Below are 23,429 nucleotides of genomic sequence, written 5' to 3'. Positions count from 1 at the left end.
AAGATACTAAAGCGTTAAAGAGCAAGCAAGCGCCCAGAATTCACATAGTAAAAGTACAAAAGTATTGGCATCAAAGTGTACTCATAATGTTCCGTTTCAAGTAAAAGTACCTCAAAATGTTACTGTCCACCTCTGGAACAGAATTTGGAAGAGTGCAACTATGTATGATACTGTACATGCGATGTCAATGGATGGGGGGGGCTTAATTTCCTCAATTAAAATGTAGACCTAAATAGTAAAATAACATCCTTCCCAGTCTGGTCCCTTGGGAGGCGGGGAGGCAGTGTTAAGGCAGGAAGTAAACACGCCAGACATCCCTCAGCCGGGGGTGGAGGAACTAGGGCTGGATATAGAATAGAATATAGTCCCCACTCATTTGGGGTGTTTTTGCCACATTATGTATATAACAATATACATGTATATATATACACGGTATACACACACATCGACATTGCTGGCCTGGCCAGGGACAACCAGAGGCGCTTGCTCCTCAAGAGGGCTCACTAACCACTCAGCTATGGCCGCCTGTAACCTCATGGTATAGATACTGTACGTATCACGATACAAGAATATATCGTGGCCTCTGTCATGTGCAGATTTCTCAGCTGTTATTATTATTATTGGTGGATTGGACTGGAATTGGAACAGGAAAACGTTAAGATTTGTGAAATGTAGACACTCCCTCTTCCAGTCTTGGGTGACTAGACGGGAGAACAGAGCTGGCCTCTCCAGAGGATGTTCATTCGTCACATCACTCATTCCCAGATCAATTTGGCCATCATCACATCAACCTCACTACACTCTCCCTGGCGGCTTCTCTGTGAGCTTTCATCTGGGACACGTCATGCAGATCTCATCTGCTCATTAAAGTTCCTGTCTGCAGGATTCTGAACATTCACTCAATCTATGTTACACGAGTGCACAGTAGTGACAGTGCTGTATATAATGCACATCCCCGATCACAGACAGTGCATAGTTAAGACTTTAGTGAGTGAGTGACATCATCATGTTTATGATGACAGGCAGCCAAGGACTCAGCTGCAGCAGACAGACAGACACTCAAAGCATCCTCTTCGAGTGATGGGGAGTGCTCCTCAAATTACATCACAATGACAAAAGGAACGGCTTGGGCCCGGCGGGGTCACCATAGAAACGGCTCAGCTGTGGGCCTGCACACTGCAGTATCGATGCTGCTGTGTCATTCATTGGCAGGCATGGGCTGGTGGTGGGGGCGTTGCTGACAGTGCAATTGTACAACCGGTACCGGTTACTGTGTTTATAGGTGAAAAATCCTGACCACAGGGGTCGTCTGAGGCTACGCCGTCACTGTCATACTGCAGCAGCACTGGGCCCAGATACAACAGTCTTAGCAGAGGATGAAAGTGAGGAATTGGCTTCTCCATCGAGAGAGTAAATCTCTCCTTCTCCGTCTGCTCGGCAGCTCGGCTTGGCTCTCGCCATGTTGGTTCATATTCAGTGTAATATTTCTCTCCCCTGTCCGGCCGTCCTCCCACGTTAACTTCACTGTGGCACTCATTCAACTTCCTCGGTCTCTGAGCGCACCTGCTCACCTATCCACTCGCTCACACTCTGCAACACGTCTGAACCTTCTCCATTATTCATTCATCCAGAATCGGTCTGTAAATAATTTAATGGCTGGGAGGGAAGGAGAGACAGAGAGAGAGAGAGAGATACATAAAAAGTGGGAAAGAGATAAAGAAAGATGGCGAGAGCCCGACGCACACACAAAAACACACACACAGCCAAGCCACAGTAGCGGCAGGGCTCCGCGGCGGTGATGAACTCAACGCGCTGCTCGCAGCTCAGTCGCTATATAAAGCACCGTGGCGGTACACCAGTGGAGCAGCCCACACAAGACAACATGCCAAGAACCGAGAGAATCTGACAGATCTACAGCCAGGGGCCGACACAAAAGCAGAACGTTAGAGTTCAGCGAGTTCCTGAAGCGGCTCAGATGCGGTTGCGGGGCAAAGTCACCCAGGAGGAGATGAGAATCAGGGCATAATAATTTACAATAATGGAAGTCAGGGTCTCCTCTCTAGATCAGTCATATATGGGTCAATCAAGCATAGCATTCTCAAGCATTTGAGTTTGAGCTCCAAGTGCACACAGTACTGGCACAGGCAAACTTTACCAATACACTACCAACGTTAGTCTGGAACCACAGGAACTATGTGAACACATACCGCCAATCACTAGTATGAACACATACGGTTTACTGTGCGCACCCCTCCCACCCCACACACGAGAGAGAGAGAGAGAGAGAGAGAGAGAGAGAGAGAGAGAGAACTCTGTGCAGACCTCAACTCTCACCACGGCAGAAACAATGTTGGTTTTAGGACAACTACCTTCTGGATCCTACGAGGAGAGCATCTATTTAGGAATCCTGTCCTGATTTACGAGTGCTCACTCACACGGCCCGGAGGGTTTGGGACTCGGGTGTGTTTGGGGCGCTTCCACACGCGAGTCAAGTTCAGACTGGTGCCAGAATGGAATGCTGAGAGACTTGGGTTTCACATTATGAAGTTGACCAGTCAATGGTTCGTGATTTATGGGCTCGGGGTAGCTTGATGAGTTTGAAGGAATATTACGCTTAATTATACAACAGGTATAGCTCCGACCAAGCAATCGGATTGGTTGAAATAGGCTCTCTCTAGGCCCGGCAAAAATATCTCTATCCCGTGCACAAAAACGAGCATGACAGCACACCTAATCAAAATATAAAAATCAGCTGTGCTGATCAGACGGGAGTCTCGGCAGAGCTGAGCTGGCTATTAAGTGGGAGACATCGATGAGACTGAGCTACTGTAACAGTTACGTTTTGTGTCTCTACGTGGGTAAGTTTGGGAAAAGTCATCCAGCGTGGCTGAACAAACAGGGAGTCTGACTCTCTCACATGGACCCCATGTGTTTCTAGGAGGATAACACAGATAACACTCACAGAAAGGTGAGAGAAATGCCCAGAAATATGAATACTTTGTGTTTTATTGATGGTAACTGTTGTATAATCGAGCACGCCCTCTCGTGTAATATCGCTTAAGTGATAAGGACCCTGAATGAATGTGTGTATGAGTGTTCACTCTCCACTGTCTTCATAATGGAATTACTTTACACTACAACAAAACAACACAATCTACAAATCATTAAAAAACAGGTATTAGGCGACTAAGAAAACATTAAGAATCAGACCTGTACACACACACACACAGTCAGTTAGATCACTAAACGTTCCTCTGGAATTATGTTGAAGGTTAAAACATGGGCTTGTCATAAACCTGTCTGTTTGGGGACTGCTGCAGCTGCAGCATTCCTAGATCAACGAAAACGACATACCAGCATTTTCACAGATCTAAAAACTGGGCTAATGCTAGCTATAGGTTATGCCAAACATACTGTACTGCTGCGTGTCAAGGTAAACGGGCCCCGCTACTCAACAACACCACTTGCAGTTACTCGTGGCCAGAGTTGGATAACTTGTGGTGTCTTGTTCCGAAACGTTTTGTTCAACAACAATATTGGTGAGCAATGTTGATTTCCCCTTGGCATTAGGTAATTAAAGAAGTGTAATGCTGTCACAACAAACACAGGATTACAGCATCTGCTAATTGACTTCTAAACATCAAGCAGTTTATCTCTCGCATCAAGTAGAGAGATAAACCCACTTTACACTGGATGCCGTGCACCAACGAGGGGTAGAGATAATGTCAGACTGCTTTAGCATTTAGCCAGCTAGCCAACGTAATGTTGTCAGTATCAGCAAAGCCTGTGTTTACCCTACATTGTCCTTTGGTTCATTTACCCTTACCCTCTCACAGAGCCAGTGGCGCCTAATCCCCTGTTCTGGAGAGGCGAGGGGGATTACCTCCCAGTATGACAGCTCAGTTGTGGTCGACTGAAACATCTGGTCTCAGGCTAAACCTGGCTAGTTAACTGGGGGATGTCATGGGGAGGGAAAAGGAGAACGCAGGGGAAAGGTCCCAAAATTCACCAGAACACAGGAACTTACATCTATCATATTAAAATGTTATGAGATTTACAATTTAGGTATTTAGCAGACGATCCAGAGCTCGAAATAATGAATGGAGATACATTGCTTCAGTCAAATCATCAAATACATTTCTGTAGGCTTACATTTTGCGTTTTAATGGCTTAAAGTAACTGTACCCAAACTGTGCGGGCCAGGTTCTTTTTTATAACCCGCCCGTCCCGCCCCAGGAGCCAACCCGCCCTGCAAAACAATATATGAATCAACGACCCGCCCCGCTACCTGCAAAAACAAAAAAGTAGCCTACCGACCAGCTTTTCAACACCCCGCAAGTCCCGTCCATTCAATTTCTTTAGAGAGAGGGGAGGGGGGACTGGACCATTTTTCCTTTCATTTCATTCGTAATGTTCCGGCCTTACTCATGCAGGTCTAAAGTCCAAGTTCATGTTCACTAGGCTGCTTATTAATGAAATGATAAACGGATCGTGCCCTGCGCTTGTCGTTCCGCGGTGATTTTTGATCCAGCGCAGGAGAGAGGGACAGAAGAGGAGAGGGAGAGAAGTAAGAGTTCTCAATCTCTGGCCAAACCCGACCCGAAGTATTCCGGTAGGGCCCAAAATGCACGCTAATTGGTCGGGCCGGGCCTCGCGTGTTTGTTTTTTTTGGACGAATTACTGTATATTAAAATAAACAAAACAATTGTGTTGCCTATGTATTGTGTATTTATTAATTATGAAGAGGGCTGCACTGGTGAACTAACTTTTACCATGTGACTGGAGGAGGAGGAGGGGGAGCTCAACGCACTGCACAGCACTGACTGGCTTTCAGTGCATCTGCGTGGTGGTGGTTGTTGTTGCTACCGCGCTTGGCTGGCTGGCACAGCTAGCCTATACAACGGGGGACTGGACATAACTGTCACTTCAGAGGAAATAAAGGGAGCTGCTACTTCAGCTTCAGAGGTTTACTATTACCCCTGGAATCCTATAGAAAAATGGAACATTAACAGCCAACGTTGAGTTACATACAGTACATCCTTCATTTCGGCAGTCCGTTCATGGGGGGGGGGGCGGGGGGGTTTGACCCATCGCGCCACCCCGTGATAATTAGGCTGAAAACCTTGAACCGTCCAGCCGCCCTGCGGGTCAATGTCAATCACCAGTACCCATAATTTTCCAATGCTAGGAAAGCAAGCCTGATAAAAGTATCAATCTCCCAAAATTCACCAGAACACAGGAAATAACATCTACTCTGTTAAAAAAAGGTTTCTGAGGGAGGACCCCCAGACCCTCCGCTTGGGGAGTAGCCCTCCCTCCCACCTCCCCCCCAAAAAACTCCTGGATTCTCACAGTCCAATGTTGGTTATCTCTCACAGGGTGGTGCCTCCAACATTAGGCTGTTACTCTGATCCTCTTATGGCCTGGCCGATGCAAATCAGTTCCCAGATTGGGGTGCTGCAGCGGCAGATCATATAATTGTAATGTCCCTGGTTCAATTTGGTCTAGTGGAGACCCCTCTTTGCTCCAAGGCATCCCCATCTCTCTACTGGTCTAAATAATATCAATTAAAGAGCTCCTGGACATGAAAAGCGCATCAGTGCCACTGTGACTCATCTTATCACATTCCTATCTCAAGCTGTGTCTGTTTCCCAGAGCGCCTCACACACTGTAGGGATAAAGAGGCCTTTGAGAGCAGCACAATCAGGCATGTTCTGCTGTCTGAAGTTCTGAACCGGTGGTGTAGTACACAGTCAAAACCATCCACTGATACGCAATACCATAACCAAAAACTGACACAAAAGGAAGTATGTTCAATTGAGGGTGTTTTGAATGTGAAAAATAATATAAGTTGAGCTGGAGAATTTAACAATTTGTGGATAACGCAAGAATTGGAAGAATTCAGATGTAATATTTCTCTCCGACCACAAAAGCTATATAAGGGATTGTGCTGAAAGTAAAAAGGAAATTTGATAGAGCTTCGCCCGGAGACAAGAGCATTCCATTCTGTCCTTTTAACTCAAGCTATTTCTGTTCACAGAAGCTGTTCAAGTTAGTTAGGATTACTCTGTTGATTGAATACAGAGAAGAATACATTGTTAAATGTATTACTCCGCCAGGCAGGGTTGCCTACGTTTTTTGGTCATAGCAACTTGGAATGGCATCTGAAAAATCTAACTCGTACATGTTGATCACATGAGCCCAAAGGTAGGTGTGTGTGTGTGTGTGTGTGTGTGTGTGTGTGTGTGTGTGTGTGTGTGTGTGTGTGTGTGTGTGTGTGTGTGTGTGTGTTTGTATTTTAGAGAGAGAGAGAACCTTTGAAAGTGTTTGAAAGATTTTGACATTTTCAGATGGCGTTCCGCAGCCAAATACTGTATATATAATTTTGGGGGGTCCTTGTCACAAAACGTTTGAGAACCACAGATTTAGAAGAAAGACATTTGTAGAATCTATACTGTATATAAAAAAAACTATAGTTATTGGATATTCTATTTAACCCCCATTACTTTTGGGAACAACATCAGATATATTTCCAAAGTCCGCTCGTAGTGCTAAGAGATTCAAGGAGGTGAATTACAATTACCCGGTACAAAAAATATATATGTTATTTTATAAATCCTAAATGGTGGTGCTGCTGGGTCCATCATTGTTGAAGGTTCCTGTTACATAGTTATGTCATCCCTGAGGCTTAGCCGCTGTGGTCTCCGAAACAAAGCCATCCATCAATCCTTTACCCTTTTTTTTCCCCTCGTGTCTGTTACACTCCACTCCAATGTTCTGTGCCCTGACTGGCTCTCCTCGCCTGGAGAGAAATTAAAAGGGGAATTCTCAAGACGAAAGGTCGAAAAGGCAAGGACTTGTTGTCATCCGAGTTTAGAGTGCAGAACACTGAGAGAAAACTATAACCAAGAACGGGTTAATCAGTGAATTATTCTGTATGTCCTAGTCTCACATTGTGTGAGCAGACGGTCTAGCATTACATAATCAGACTTCACAGTGATAATGGCATAATATAAACACTAAATATTGTGTCAACATGCTGTCAGGCTTTCACACAGATTCCGTCAACACACATTTAAAACCTCCACACTGATTTGTGTTTGAATTTTAGTATTTCTTTTCAACAATGTTGTGGACAGTGGATCATGTGAAGGCCAGTTTATGCTTTGAGGAGCGTCAAGTGTCTTATGACGATTTGCACTGCATCTCATACTTGCCGACAGCATCTTCCCACAAAATCTAAACAAGGACCTGACTGTTGTCTTCCCAAGAAAGTTCATGAACCGCCTGCATTCTGCAACCCTCATCTTTTCAGATGAGACAGATTTTCTTTCTAGTTCTACGCGATGGCAGGGGAGTGCCCAACCCTTCCCAAGGTGTCAAAGGCCTTAAAGTTAAACTCCACCCGATGGCGTGTGATGCGATTTTGCTTCCTAACCCGAAGCTCCACCTATTCATAGAATGTTAAGTGTATGGGACGTGACTCTTTCAGTCAAAAGTGTGTAACTGTGCCCTAAGATGGCTACCAGTGAAACCACCTTGAAACTTGTAAATAAAAGCTTCCATGGGAAGCGACAAAGAAACAGGAGGAGGATATTACTGAATTATTTTCCCTTACAGGTAATATCTTGTTTATGCACACTAGTGGCAAATTCATAGGGTACAGTCTGATTGCAACCAACATATCGCACGCTTAGATTATATTTGTGTCTGTGTGTATAATATATGCGTGACACAGTGTGCATGCTGGGTGTTTTTCTCAACACACTGATGACAGATCCATCCTGAGAGGAAGTGAATTTACTCTCTAATGAGTCTGAGGCCGTGTGGATGTTGAGTCTCCAATTTCTGTCTGTGCTCCACTTCTTCTCCCATGTCTTCACTGCCGGCCTTTCTCTGCCTCTTCCTCACACTTCCCCACACAGTCATTCTCTGATAGAGATCTCTGGGAGTAAAAGACCAGGTGGCACACACACAGCTAAGGGAGAGGAAAGGGATGTCAAATCAAACAGGATGGCAGTAAGCATTAGGGCTTGGACTTTTGTACATTGGCTCTTTTGGACTCAAGAACTCTGCAAAGGAAAGCCAACTTTTCCTGTATCTCTGCCTCAGGAATGTCACACAAATACAACATCATTGTCTAGTTTGCCTTTGCCCTCAAGCGACAGAGTCACGTGACTGCCGCAGCCGGTCCAAGCGGCGGGAGGGTCAATGTATGACGAGACAAAGCATCGGACATCTTTCAACAGCAAGAAACGACTGAAGCGTCTTCTCCACAACTTCTCGGGTTCGATCAGTTGTGGGCTGGCAGATTCTTCACATTCCGGGCAGTCGTCTAAAAAGGAGGAACACACTTCCCATGCTTCCAACTTGACGAGGGGTGCCGAGATATAGCACACACTGCCGCTCAAGTCTGACCATTTAAAGGTTTCATGACATTAATTTTCATTTTTTCATTTTTTTCGTTTTTCTTTTAGGTTTTATGACCTCAATTACACCCACACAACCTGAACTTTGAACATTCAGTGGACTTTCTGTGGTCTGGGGTTTTCTCTGTGTGTTCTGAAGCCTTTTGAGCTGAATTAAAAACCTCACAGTCCACAGGCAAATCAGAGCACTTGTTTGAGCCAGAAAACCCCAGACCACAGAAAATCTACTGAATGTTAAAACAAATGTTATGTCACGATCCCAATGTGTGTAACCCAGGGGTTCCCAAACTCCCTCTAGGTGTTGAAAAGACTAATGGTGGTTTTATGGTGTTATTTAGCACGTCAAAATCCGGTAAACCACTGTTGTAAGGAGATGCACAGTATAGAGCAGCTGCGGGAGTAATATGGCCAAAGCCTGCAAGCTAGTTTAGGTAGATACAGTCACGCTATTGCAGTAGACACAAAACAAGGAGGAAAAGGATCTCGCTGTCTCTCCACAAAACACTCTTCCCACTGCAATTAGCCTGGGCACCCTTCCATTTCGGATTCATGAACCGGTCGGGAGCATATGATATCGCTACGTCCTGTTGTAGTATTGTTTTATAGTTATCAATCTTCCGGAACTTCCTTTTCCCTCAAACCGATTTTCTTTCAATAAAAGCTACAGGCTACGAGAGCTTTTATTGTTATTCTTCCGGTTTGAGGGAAAAGGAAGTTCCGTCTGATTGTTTCTGCCTGATGACTATTGACTACAAAACAATACTACAACATGACGTAACGATCCGCTCCCGAGTGAATCATATACCCGAAATGAAAGAGACCAGGCTTTCCTCCGAGGTGGAAAGCCTGGTGAGGCGAGGTCACACTGCAATGCAAACCCTATAAATATAACACGGTTGTCTATACAATATATAAATTGTCACATGCACTTTTTCACTCAGCTGCATATCTCTCAGTGCAGTGACATTCTATGATTATTTGCCATAATCATTGGCCAAATACAAGACTTAGCGGTGGGGGGTGCGTCGGCTATAGGTCAGGAGGTAACAGGGCCAAAAAAGTTTGAGGACCACTGGTGGGGTAACCAATAAGTGACTTTGTAACAAAGCTCTATAAACACAGCAGCACTCGCTTTACTCCCTCTCTCCTGTGTCTGACCACCTTTCAGTCACTGGGTCTCTTTTTCCTTCTCGATGTCTCTCAGTCACTCACGGGTTTCCCCCTCCTCTCTTCTTCCTTCATAAACAGCAGCATCCCCAGGGACCAGGCTCAGGAAGTGGCCTGTTTGTTCCAAAGCAGATTCCACAAATACCAGAGTGGGACGTTGAGGGAGAGAGGCCTGCATGCCTCCCCTCGTTTCCACAGTCAGCCTGTCAAGAGACTGTATGGAGCATTCTCCTTGTTGCATTAACCTCCCCCTCCCCCCCTCTCTCTCCCTCTCTCCCTCTCTCTCTCTCTCTCTCTCTCTCTCTCACTCTCCTCCCTTGTCCCTGTATCTCACGCTCTGCCCTCCCCTGCTGTGCCTCGTTAATGTCTCCAGACTCCCCTGTATCGTCATCTTGATTCCCAGCACACACACACACACACACACACACACACACACACACACACAGTGAATGGTTCGGCCGGCGATCTGGTGGTTCAGGACAGACATTCTGGACAAGATATTTTTTTTTATTATGCCGTGTGAGATTCTGTCCTGTGAGGGAATGTAAAGGCAATCAGGGGTGTTGAAGCAAAAAAATAACCACGATTGAGAACCACTGATATACTATTAGCCGAGGCATCCCTCCTCTAGTCATGAAAAGGGCTGTTCTGGCCCACAGCTGCTCGTTTCCACGGCAATCCAGGGTACCCACCATGCATGGCCAAATTTCATGGCGGGTGCTTTACATGCTCCACATGGCCATCCTCCCCCACACACACACTACGCTTCCAGACTGCTTCTGTTGTGATACAGTGCAACGAGGAGGACATGCAGGGAGAAATTGATACTGGCTTGCACATACAGTAACACATGGGTTGGGGCTGTCAGTTTCATTATGATTCTTTAACAAGATCAATAGAAGTGGGACCCAAGCACGTGTTGAGATACGTCCACAGTAGTTACGCATTTAGCTTTCAGCTAGTTCTACAAGTGTCTTTAAACTGCCAGATCTGATCACAAGCCAGGACAATATCACACAGCGTGAACCAGCCAGACCAGACACCGCGGTTGAAACAACACGGTTGATCATTGACTTCCAACAGTTAAGTATTAAAAGCGTTGCCAGATTGCCAGTATAAGACATTCTGCTACAGTGGCATCGCATGAATCCGGAGGTCAGTCCGAGGTGACGTTCAGGTCAAAGGGGGTGCTCCAGAACACGGTACTTTGACACATTAAATCAGTCTGCTCTGCCAGGTCCACTGGTTGCCACTTCCTCTCTGCACTGTATTACTTCCTTTATTATACCCACAGACTGGGACACACCCCATATCAAAACATAAACACAGGCTGTACGGTACATGCAGTCCAGGGACATACATATACAGTACATGCACACCTACAGTCAGTATACACAACAGATATTTATTTGTACTGCCATTTAAGTCATACTGTGTACAACTTTTTCCAAATAAAAGTAGTTTCACTGGTTTATTTTTCACAATAAATGTATTTTTGTTTTTTTATGAACATTATTAAGCACAATTTGTATTCTTGAGTGTCGTAGGCACTAATATAATATTTGCCTGTAGTTGTGTTCTCAGTCAGGAGGTAGGAGCCTGCCCTGAATCATTCCTTTTTGAGCGCCAGAAAGACTACACAGTATGACTTCAAAATTAAAATATAAAACTGATTTGGGCATTAATGTTTGATAAAATATGCCAAGAGTGAACCACACTACAGGTTGACAAGGTTCACAAAGCACAAAGAGAAGCACGTGGATGCCTACTAGCCACGGAGCCATTTTTGGTATTTAGAGGTGAAATGGGAAGCGATATGATTAAAGGGACACTTCACCCTTTTGCAAAAAAATATATGTTAATGACGTTTAGAAGCTTTAGAACACTTTCCCGGGGGTCTTTATGTGTGTAATATGTGGTTTTAGATATTTTAGATTGTAGCAGTGAGCCCAGTGTCTCTGATGTCATGGACACTGGTCTCACTTCCTTCCTGGACTACAATTCCCATAATACTACTGGTGCACTGCTCCTCCTTGTGGATAGGGGACGTCTGTCTTACTGAGACCACATGTAGTCCAGGAAGTAAGTGATCCCAGTGTCCATGACATCGGAGACACTGGGCTCACTGATACAATCTAAAATATCTAAAACCACATATTACACACAAAGACTCCCAGGAAAGTGTTCTAAAGCTCCTAAATGTCATTAACATATATTTTTTAGCAAAAAGGGTGAAGTGTCCCTTTAATATGAGTCTCTAGTCTCATATTATGAAACACAAAAAGCAAAAAGAGGCAGACAAGAAAGAGCAAGCTTGCCTAATGGAGGAATGCACGGGCGTGTGGAGGGTGTACCCATACAACAAATGTCAAATACTGGTTAGTGAGTCGAGGGTCCAAGCTTGTAGATCAGCTATTTCAATTTTTTTTGCCCGAAATATGGACGCCAGAGTTAATGTGGTTAAGCAGAGACAGGACCACGCTTTAAATTCAGGCAGGGCTGCCTGGCACTGAGTGGGGAAAATCCTGCCGGCTGCAGGAAATACTTGAGGTCTCCCCACCTCTAGGGAGTGAGCAAGGGAAGAAAGGTCCAGGCAATGATTTGTGCATTTTGTTATCATCCGCGTTACGAAGCATGTCACTTTCGTCGTAATGCGAGTCATAAAGGTATATTCAGTGATTTCACTTAATTCAAATATCACTTATTTTTTTGTTTTGATGTGATAATCCTCCCTACTATAGAGTGTGCTGGCCATATAAGGAGTTCCTCCCTGTCCCCAGTTAACCCCTGGGGGTCAAAAAACCTTAGGTTTCATTTTTGACTCTCTATCCTGATTGGACGAAAGGCTGGGTCCCACAGCCAAAAACGAAACCTAAGGTTTTTTGAGTGAAATCACTGAATATACCTTAAGAAAAATAACAGCGTGTGCCATTTCTGCTACCACTACAAATGGTGGCTCTGTTATTGAAGCAAAAACACTGATTGGAGAAGACGTAAAAAATAAAATATTGAGTTCTGAAGAAAAGAAACGTATGGTTGAGTGAAGAAATTAGGTGTTTGAGGGTCTATAGATAAAAGGAAACCAGTAAAGATCTCAATTGCTTCCAGAGTGGGGCGGAATAACAAGACCTCACCAAACAACTCCAGAGAACAATAATAATAACTAGATAAAGTGCCCCTTGGGGCACAGGTCTCCACCAGGGCAGGTCAGGTTGTGGCCTCCTGGTGGCGCTATAATAGGCCAATGTGAAAAGGGTGCCATTTCTTTTTACGCCTTGGATGGCAATTGGATGATTTGAGGCATTTTGTTCCAAAAATGTGTTTGTGGCGCTATAACAGGGCGCTATAACAGGCCAATGTGAAAAGGGTGGGATATATTCATCAGCCTAGGACGACAGTCAGTGAAAGATCAGTCTTGAACACATGACTATAATGATGTAATGATTTGCGGGATTCTTTTTGTAAAATGTGTTTTACAAAAGTCAGCCTCCTGGTGGCCCTATAACAGGCCGTTCTGGAACATTTGGGGCAGAGATTCATCGTTGGCATCCAGGGAGTGTGCGTGCTAAATTTGGCATCGAACGGGTTAACGGTGCCAGAGATTAGCTGGTGACGGACGGACAGACGGACCGCCACCCGAGACCTCAAGATAACATCTGAACAGTCATCTGCTGGGGGAAGCTGAATTTCATCCGCAGGATTAATAAGGCTATACAAGGCTTTGGGTGAAACAAGAGATATTATACCAAAACAAATATTTGAAAGAGAACAGCATATTCAATAACAATACCATTATTTGTACGGCTTGACGAACGTGCTAAGCTTTGTAATGGTCATTGAAAATCACAGATCATTCAGTGTCAAATTAACTTCAGTACTGCTCATTTGAATCAGACTTGATGAGCAGACTTAAACACAATACTCTTTTTGGGCCTGGGGGTGGGGTGTGTGTGTGTGTGTGTGTGTGTGTGTGGGGGGGGGGGGCGGGGGTAAGTACAGTGCATTACTCCATTGTGGTTAGGTATACTTTTCTGACATTTAGTCTCGGCGTTAAGGAATTTAATCTCTGCAGTGCGCACAGACAAAAACGGTCTGATGAAATCGCTGGTCATTACCACCACAGAAAAACACATTTATGAGTTCCATGAGAGGGAGAGCCAACGATTAGCAGGTGTTAAAATGAGCAATTTAATAGCATGATTAACAGTGTGTTTTCTGAGATCACCTATGGCAGGCAATGCATGCATGCATGGCATGCACTACTTCGCCAATAAACACAGTTTGTGAAAACAAGTGATTGCATGGCTTCTGTAACTGGGATTTGCAATGTATGGCACTAGAAGTCTGCAAAGATAATATCCACATCCTCATTAAGTCTGTATCACTGGTAGAAGTTCTGACTCCTGTTTGTGCTACTAAATCTGAGATTGTCTAGGAATGGTGAGGGCATTTCCAGAGAGTACCGGGGAAGCCCGATTTGTTGACAGTGACTAAATGACGCAACAGCTGATGGGTCTAAAAGCCGTTTCAAATCAGTTATCCTGAAAATAAATTGCCCCAGAAAAGGTTAGGCTTGCATCATAACCATGGCAATGTGCCAAAGTAAAAGTCATCAAACGATGCGAGGCAGACAACCCAGGGATTCGATCGACGTAGGTACAAACGTGTAAATCCTGCTTTGATACAGTCCAGAGATAACACCAAACAAAACATTTAAACACCACCACACATACAATACTAAACACCATATAACCCGTCCAGACAACATCACAAAACTCCAGACAACACACCACATAATTCTTTACAACACCACACAATTCTAACAGCAGGGTGTTCTGGTCCTAGGGTAGTTGGGCTGTTTTTATGAACCTGTATTAATTATTCAAATGGACCAAATTGCTCCCAGACCCAGACAGTTGAGAGCTGATGCCAAGCCAACCGGAAATACCAGAGCGCCCTGCCAAAGACCATGGAAGATCGGTGGACGGTGAGAATGAGAGTGGGGGGAAAAAACATGATGAGCAGAGAGGAGAGAAAGGGAGAAAATAAGATGGGTCTAGTTAACTTATAATGGAGACACCCCCAAACAAAGTGAAGAAAATAGTGAGAGAAGAGTTGTTGAAGAGATAAATGGTTTGTGGGAAGGTCAAATACAAGAACAAACACCCTGCAATTCACATGGTTTAAACTTCAACAAAGAGTTTATATTAACAGAGGCGCTGAAATTAACAGGACAGGACCTGTCCTGTTAATGTAAATATGAAGAGAGGCTGCCTGCAGCCACTAGGCCTAGTGGCAGCCTCTCTTCATATTTACATCTCAGAATGCTGCACTGCAGGTTGTACTGGGGGCCAGGTGCTTTCCTGGAGCAGGTGTACTAGTCTACTGTAAGACCATACACACACAAACACTCCTCAATTTGTTGGCGAGAACAGAAACACTACAGTACATCCAAAACCACTTTTGCGCAGATAAATTAAATGAAAACACGGTTGACGTCATCAAGGAAGCATGCGTCACATATCCGTATGATTAGAGTATTACTTGCGATTAGAGTATTAATATTTTTGAATTTAACATTTCAATATGTTGTGGCAATATTGGATATTTAATCCAAGTTAACATTAATATGGCCCTGTGACTCTGGACAGAAACCATCACTAAATGTGGGCAGTGCTCTGTGGTACAGAAAGCAGCAGGCATCACATATTATAACCAAGCACTTCTAGAACCAATTAAATTCAGTCTGAACTGCAGCCGGTCACATTGAAAAGCGGAATGAGCATGGTCTTGTACGTTAAAATTATATTATGCACAATGTTGTAATACCGGTAATTTAGTTCATCAGTCCTAAACAGTTTGTTTTAACCCATTTAGACCGGAGGACGATTCTACAAATGTCGTTTCAGGGACCCCCACAGAAGCAAAGATTTGAGCTAAAAACGTTCGCTCTGAAAGAATATAAAGATTTGCGCCACATTTTCACAATTTTTCAAAAATAGCAGACCTCATAGTGCGGCACTCGGTGCTATGGGCTTGTAGATCTGCTATTTTTCAACAGCTAAAGCATAACAATGCTTAAAACACCAAAAGGGGTTCCCGCCCAGAATGGGTTGTACGGTTAATCTTGTACCCGCCCCTATTCCTATACTCGCATGGACCACATCATACATTATTTTTCTGATAACCGCACGCCCGATTGTTCACTATGCCTTCCTTACAGCAAAATGAACCAACAACATACATATACTGAGGTTTAAACACCGCTGTAGCCTGTGGATTTGACCAAAATGCAGTCAGTGCTCATGTCCAGAGTCAGACCATTTGACAGAGCACAGTAGAAGCACAACTCAAAGCACCAGTACAATGCCACAGTCAATGGAATGTGGCAGAAAGTCCAGGCTTTGTGCTATAGGACTGTGACGAGGCAGACTCGGAGCTAGGGAGAGGGAGAGAAAGAGCGAGAGAAAGACAGAGAGAGCTCTCTGGAAATAGATGTCAGGCCAAAACGTGAGGTTCATGTACATAGCAGACAGACAACGAAGGACAATACTTTACGATCTCCAGATAATCTTTAGTCTTTGGGTCCATGTTTGCACTGCCCAACAAATTAGGCTCACATACTATATGGCTCGATACGATGCTGGTGTGTACATCCTGAAGATAGTCTCAAATGTGTTCCCGAATGTGTTAACATTTAGGTCGAACGTGAACCTATAGACCGATTCCGTAGCGGGTCTCATGGTCGCAGCCTACGTATTTCCTGTAGGCGGACTCGACGTAGCTGCGGGGGTAAAACCCTCACCAGGCGCACCTCTTCCACTACAGTGAACGGCAGAGTGACTGATGTTAGTTAAGTTTGCCTCAAACTTTACTCCTTTACCTGCTTTTTTACTAACACTAACATTACAAAGATGCCCAGAACATCGAGATGAACCTGTGGCTGCTCCAACAGTAGTGGCAACATAAAAAATAAAATAAAACGGAATGTCAAAATATCCACCGTGGTGGCTGAGACCAGAGCCATTGAGTAATGGTTGAGACAAAGCAGTGAAAGGTCCTGAAAGATACATAATTTCAGTCTTACCCAATACCCAATCTTTCTGTTTTATGAACACAAGGCTGCTGTATTTTATACCTCATACTAAGCATTTAAAGTATGAGGTATAAAGTACAGCAGCCTTGTGTTAATAAAACAGAAATATTTGGTATTGGGTAAGACTGGCGTTATGTATCTTTCACTGCTTCGTCTCAACCATTACTCAATGGCTCTGGTCTCCGCCACCGCGGTGGATATTAGACATTCCGTTTTTTTTTATGTTGCCACTACTGTTGGAGCAGCCATAAACTACACAGGTTCATCTCGATGTTCTGGGCATCTTTGTAATGTTAGTGTTAGTAAAAAAGCAGGTAAAGGAGTAAAGTTTGAGGCAAACTAACATCAGTCACTCTGCCGTTCACTGTAGTGGAAGAGGTGCGCCTGGTGAGGGTTTTACCCCCGCAGCTACGTCGAGTCCGCCTACAGGAAATACGTAGGCTGCGACCATGAGACCCGCTACGGAATCGGTCTATAGTCCAATGACGTGTCAACCCACCCGATAAATAAAATGTGTGCATTATTGCCATGTGACACTTGACCTTCCCATCTTGCTTTACAAAGAGAACACATAACCTACATTGGTTATAAACCACCCACTAGACAGACCGATATGAAACTCAATCTCCGTCAGATATGCAACTCAATCTCTCCGTCACACACACACACACACACACACACACACACACACACACACACACACACACACACACACACACACACACACACACACACACACACACACACACACACACACACACACACACACACACACACACACACACACACGTTACTGCTTACATGTAGATACACAAATGCCTGCCAGTCATTCATTCTGGCTTGTGTCCTTCACCACAGGAGCACTCTGGCATCCAACCATACCTGGTTACGTGCATTGCTTGCCAACATCTGGTAAACAGCTGTACAGCAGTCTGCACAGCCACGCCTGTACTACATAACCTTACACAATCACAACTATAGTGGTTAATATGTAGCCCAGGAAAACACAGCTACTGTACCAGTTAGCCACAATGTTAGCAAACATGCCCACATCAGCCCTGCACTATATGGACCAGAAACATAATTATTAGTGTGGTTGCCGATGGGCAAACAGACTATCGTTATTGGTCTTTTCCTCCGATTGGACGATTACATGCCCCTGCCTATTATTGCCCTCATATGATTGGACAATACGATACCTGTTCATTTAAACTCTAGACGGGCCTGCCCAAAAGTCATTAGTGCAGCCACGCACGGCAGCCGAAAATTAAGGCCCGGCTCTCATCAATCCCTGTACATTCAAGACACTGCCCCCGCTGCCACACTAGACTTGTCATCAAGACAGAAACTTAAGGCCCGGCCCTAACTGGGCCCTCATCAAACCCTATACGCTCAAAGACACTGCCCCCGCTGCCACCCTTAGATCTCCATATATGGAGCTGACCTATTCTGACATTCCATAATGTTGATCTGACCCCCATGCCAAAGCGCCAGCACTCGCCGAGCAGTCTGCCGTCACTTAGGCGGATGCGTGCACGCGCCCTCACCCTCAGGCGTCTTACTGGTACTTATAATAACAATAATGGTTCTAGAGAGGATTAGTAAAAGGTTTGGACCTGGTCTATATACTCACTAACGGTGCTTCACACACAGTAATAACACTGGAAATGGCTGGGCGGTGGAAGCAGCAGCCAGTCAACCATGGAGCCATGATTAAACTAATGTGCCTTGTAAAACACAAGATGGTCTAATAATGGAGAAAGGGAAGAGTATAATACGGGTCAGCCACTAGCTGGCGGATGGTGCGGTGGAGAGAGCTAATCATGTTGCAGCTGCGAAATATTGACCCAAAAAAATATAAAGGATATAAAAAGGGCAGTAACTCTGAACTGAAGTTCCCGTCTCCTCGTGAATTTCAGACTCCACGGACATGTTGGGCAGACTCCTCCACCATGTCCGAGCCCAAAATAAACCTCATGATTTGTCTTGTTTGTTGTTGTTGTAGGGAGTGAACGCTTCCTCCCGTCTTGAGCAGCAGGTCCCAAGTCGTCAAAGAGGACATCCTGTCCCCAATCTCCCCATAGGAGCCATCGACTGGGAGAACACTGCCATCCTGTCAGCCCGGTTGACTTTCAAAAAGAAATCACCACTGCGTTTGTGTACCGAGACGGCATTGTTTAAGCGTGTGCAGATCGCACTGACTGACTCTCGACTCGCTCGTGATCTTTGACCCTGCTCACGCATTCCTACTCAGAAACAGAAGAGGAAAGAATTTCCACATACGGCCACTTGCCAAGAAAAACTGGACTTTCATGTAAGGAAAGGGGACAAACTTAAATATAGAACTGGCTCAGTGGAAGTCCCACTGCCTGCCCCCCCACGCACAGAGTGTGGAGCGCTGTGCGATTCCAGGAGGTTAAGGTGGTTTTAAGCTGTTGGGTTTTTGAGTGGTGCTAGCCACTCCTATACGTAGCAATGTGTGTATGTCTGTCTCTATGCATGCACACACACACACACACACACGCGCACACACACACACAGACAGTCCAGTTACACAACACTCCCCTATGCTGATATACTGGAGGATAATTGCTTCCCACTCCCCGTGGGAGGTAAATATAACATACACCCATATATTTCATGTTTATCTGAAATCCCTGAAGAGTCGTTTAAACCAGCCGTACCGTTGTCGACCCCTTCCGATGCTATACTGGGCAGTAAGACACGTTCCAGCCAGTCAATTTAACCCTAAATCACGGTACTTCCACAAAACAACAGTGTGACTTGGTGATTTAGATACATTTGTATGTACAGTGGATTACAGACATATTAGAGCTATAATAATATAGCTGTGTCACAGGTTTGAATCTGGTTTTTGAGGAGCTCTAGCCCCTCCTATGCCCAGCTTTCCGTGTTTGTGTAAACACAAACATTGAAGACAAAAGTGAGGACAGAAAAGTGAAGACGCAAATTGTGATCGATTGGCCGGAATGACATTTTGTGATGATTTGATTGGCTGAGCACAGAATGTGATGTACAGTATATGATGTATGATGATAAGAGCACCCCTCACTTCACCCGAGTGTTTCGTGTCCTTTTGCCTTTATTGTAAAATAAGCAAATGCATCCATTCTTCGTCTGGGTAACGGCGTACACTGGGGTAAACAACAAAGAAAAACATAAAGTCCTTCCAGTTTCCCCAACATAAAGTAAGACTATCCATTAATTGAAAACTAAAACCCACACTTTTATTATTACCACAATTATGTTTCAGTTTCCTCGACTGTTTGACATGATGTAAACAAGTCAATCAAATGCCCACAAATTCCAACCCTTATATTTTTCAGACCATGAAAACTATGATGCTTTTGAAATGCAACCGGAAATCGGTTAATTTCGGGTTTCAAATTAAAATGTGTTGATTTCAGCTTTAAATATTTTGGCTCTTGAAGTGGCATTTCCATACTAGAGTCCCAGATTTGTTTCCACTTCTACAACCCCAAAGCATTATTTGAAATAGTGTGTTGTGTGTGTGTGTGTGTGTGTATACTAAATGGTGGGTGAAGTTACACAAAAGGCATCGATAAAACAGTCTAATGGTTGATTTAGGGAGTCGTTACAGGCACAGAAAATGCAGAAAATTGGACAGCTGTGCCACAGTCATGGCAAAGGCGGCCTCCTGACAGTCATGAGAGTTCCTGTGTTGCAGCCCATTGTCAGCATTGAAATATGTCTCTTTCTGTTGGCTCTCCTTTATTTAAACGGGCAGTCAAGCGGCTGTTGACATTTGTTTAAGCGGACAATAGGGGCAGGGACAAGCCTGCTGCTTAATAGACACACAATCAGCTGCACACAGAGTCAAGCAAATGAACTTGATAGGTCAACTCTCTTTCGTTTCGTCCGTGTGTACCCTATGTGACCTGATGCTCCTCCCCCCCGGTATGCACTTCCCGTTTGGATGATGGAAAATGTTAGTGCTGCTCTTTAACATGACAGAAATAAAAACAAATGTTGTTATCCAACGTAATTTTTCAGAGCAACAACCCACTCCAGAGCAAGTGCTCCAGTCTCCGCTCGCTTCATCTGCCATAGAGAACAGTGTAACATGTGGGCTAGCTAGGCACAGTCACTCTGCCTAGCCCACGTGTGACTGGAGCCAATGAAGGAGGCAAAAAGATATACCGGTAAGCGCTCTGAATTCACCAGCCATTCCCACTGGGAGACAGAGCAGGCCTGGCCAGCTCATTACATAATGACTGCGCTACTGTAACTGGCAAGTGGTGATAATGCCCAAGGCCCCTATTAGTCAGTGAATGAGTCTACGTCTGTGAGGTCACTTTCCCTCACACACACTCCACTTCACCATCCTACTGAAGGAGGACAGTGCAAGAGAAAGCTGGAGGTAGATTGGGCAACTCAACATGTACAGTAGGCCATCGATCCAGGATTATTCATCTCAACACTTCTGCCCCATGAATATGGCCTTCGGGTTGGTTTGTGATTTCTGTTCACAGGTGGGACAAGACAAGGACAAGATGAGGACAAGACAGGGAGTGCTGTAGCAGAAAAGCACAGCAAACTAATGCACCATGAGGTTCCATCTACCATGTTCCCAGGTGTCCGCTCGTATTAGAGGTTATAGTGTAGCTCTGAATCTGATGTATGTGGGGCAGGTAGCAGTCCTGCACCAATGAGGCTCCTAGCCAGAAAAAGTACAAGGGGGGTTGTTCACCGTTGTTGCAAACGTCACACTGCACTGCAAACTAAAGCAAAGCCTCCTTTGTTTATTGGCAAGTCCGAAAATAGAATAATACAGAAAATTCCAGAATGTGGGGGGGGGGGGGGGGGGGGGGGGGGGGGAGGGGAGTGTGAAAAAAAAGTGTGTGTGCGGGGGTGCTTCCATGCCACAGCTACATGAGAAAGGTTTGGTTTGCGAGAACACACCTATCCTATCCTTGCTCCAAAAATGTCTAAATAAATTAAATATGGGAGTAAAATAGCCAACCAACCAGAAATGCATATATCGGACATCAAAGTCTGTGTCTGAACAGTACATTACAAACACCCGAAAGGAAATGGCAAAATCTTCTCTAGGTAACATGGCTACATGATGTATGCAGAGGGCTGTCTGTTAGGACAAAGAATGGCACTCATATTAACACATATCTAAACCATATCTAGCGGTATATTAAATTGTCATCACCATGAAATTCGCCCAGTTGATTACTTACACGAAGACAATGATTTATTGTATTACTAATTTTAAATATAATATAATGCCTCATTTACATATTTTATATATATTATAGGAAAATATGAAAAAAATAAAAAATATGAAAAAGCTAATACTGTGGAAGGGTTATCATATATTAATTTACTTGTATTGATCATATAAACCATTTTATATATTAGGTATAGTTTTGCCCACTCAATTCATAATTAACGTCCAATATTGGAGTTCTGGCTCATGGACTAAGAACCAAAAAGAACTGAACCGGCTCCCATTGGAAACCAACCGGTGGAAAAGGGCTCTCAGAGTTATGGGGGTCCTTGAATACACGTTTGAGAACCACTGTACAAGTGGACTGGTAATGTGCCATAGTGCCATAGTAAATCAGTGTCAAATTCTAAAGAAACCCTGGAGACTTGACATTCAGTAATTGGGCCTTATGATCAAAATAAGGCCAAGTCTTGCCACAGACAGTCAGACTAATTTGTCCATGAGATGACCCCTGTCTGTGATGCTGACTGCAACAGTAGCAGTCAGTACAACACCATCAGCTCCCCTACACCAATACTGCACACTGCCTAGTTGATCATCTCAATTTACTAATTATTACATAATACTATGCTTAATGCTACAACTTTATAATGATACTCTTTGGCATAACTAGAGAATAGGCACTTAGCACAGGCTGACTGCTGCAGTGATGTAATGTTGTTTCTGTGCTGGTCACCGATGTGTGCAATAAAACCAGAATGTATCATTGGATGGAGCAGTGCAAGGCATTAGCATTCAGTAGCTATAACAGAAACAGCTTCTTGCAAATCAGTGTCACTTCCAGCATAGAATAAAGAGAAGACATAGTGTGCCATATTCCAACTTAAGAACTCTACAGCCCACACATTTTACCTGGTGTGGACCCTGACAAGCATTTTATCTTTCAACAATACAATACTGCAAGTTGCAACAAATGGGCAATGAAACATCTAGGGTTATGTACTCTTAATGATGAACAAACGATGAACAAAACACGACTCTCCGAAATGTATTCACTTTTACTTACTGCTAACATCATGTAATGTAAGGGGTCTCCACCCCTTACATCCCTTAGAGCAGAGATCAGCGGAGATGTAATGATTATGAACACAGACTTCAACCTAGCTTAAACGGAACCATGCAACAGTGAATGGAAAACGTGCTGCTTACACAACACATACACACTCACAAGTTTTCAGAACACACACAAACACTAATGGACATTGGACAACACACTCAAATGTGTGTGTCCATCACATGGCCAAGGCAACCTCTTATCTGATACCGAGTAGAGAGACATGGTGCATAATGTACAAGATAAGCGCCAACAACTTCCTCTTGGTCCCGAGCGGGGCTAGAGAAAGGTTTGATATGCCACTTGAATTCAGGAAAGCACGAGAGCAAAGAAAACATATGAGGGACAGAGAGAGAGACGAGCGCAGACATGTGAAACTTCTAGGAACCCTTGAGAGAAGCT

General features: G+C 44.4%; 1 protein-coding gene across 5 annotated transcripts in view; it reads right to left on the bottom strand.

The window, feature by feature from the left end:
* myo18ab (myosin XVIIIA b) overlaps nt 1–23,429 on the bottom strand; it is a 157,603-nt gene that overhangs the window by 128,883 nt on the left and 5,291 nt on the right. The gene's annotated exons all lie outside the window — the stretch shown is intronic.

The sequence above is a fragment of the Protomyctophum parallelum genome, assembly GCF_964188405.1.
Source record: "Protomyctophum parallelum genome assembly, chromosome: 9".
NCBI classification, from domain to species: domain Eukaryota; kingdom Metazoa; phylum Chordata; class Actinopteri; order Myctophiformes; family Myctophidae; genus Protomyctophum; species Protomyctophum parallelum.
This window is presented reverse-complemented; position numbering and strand designations above follow the sequence as displayed.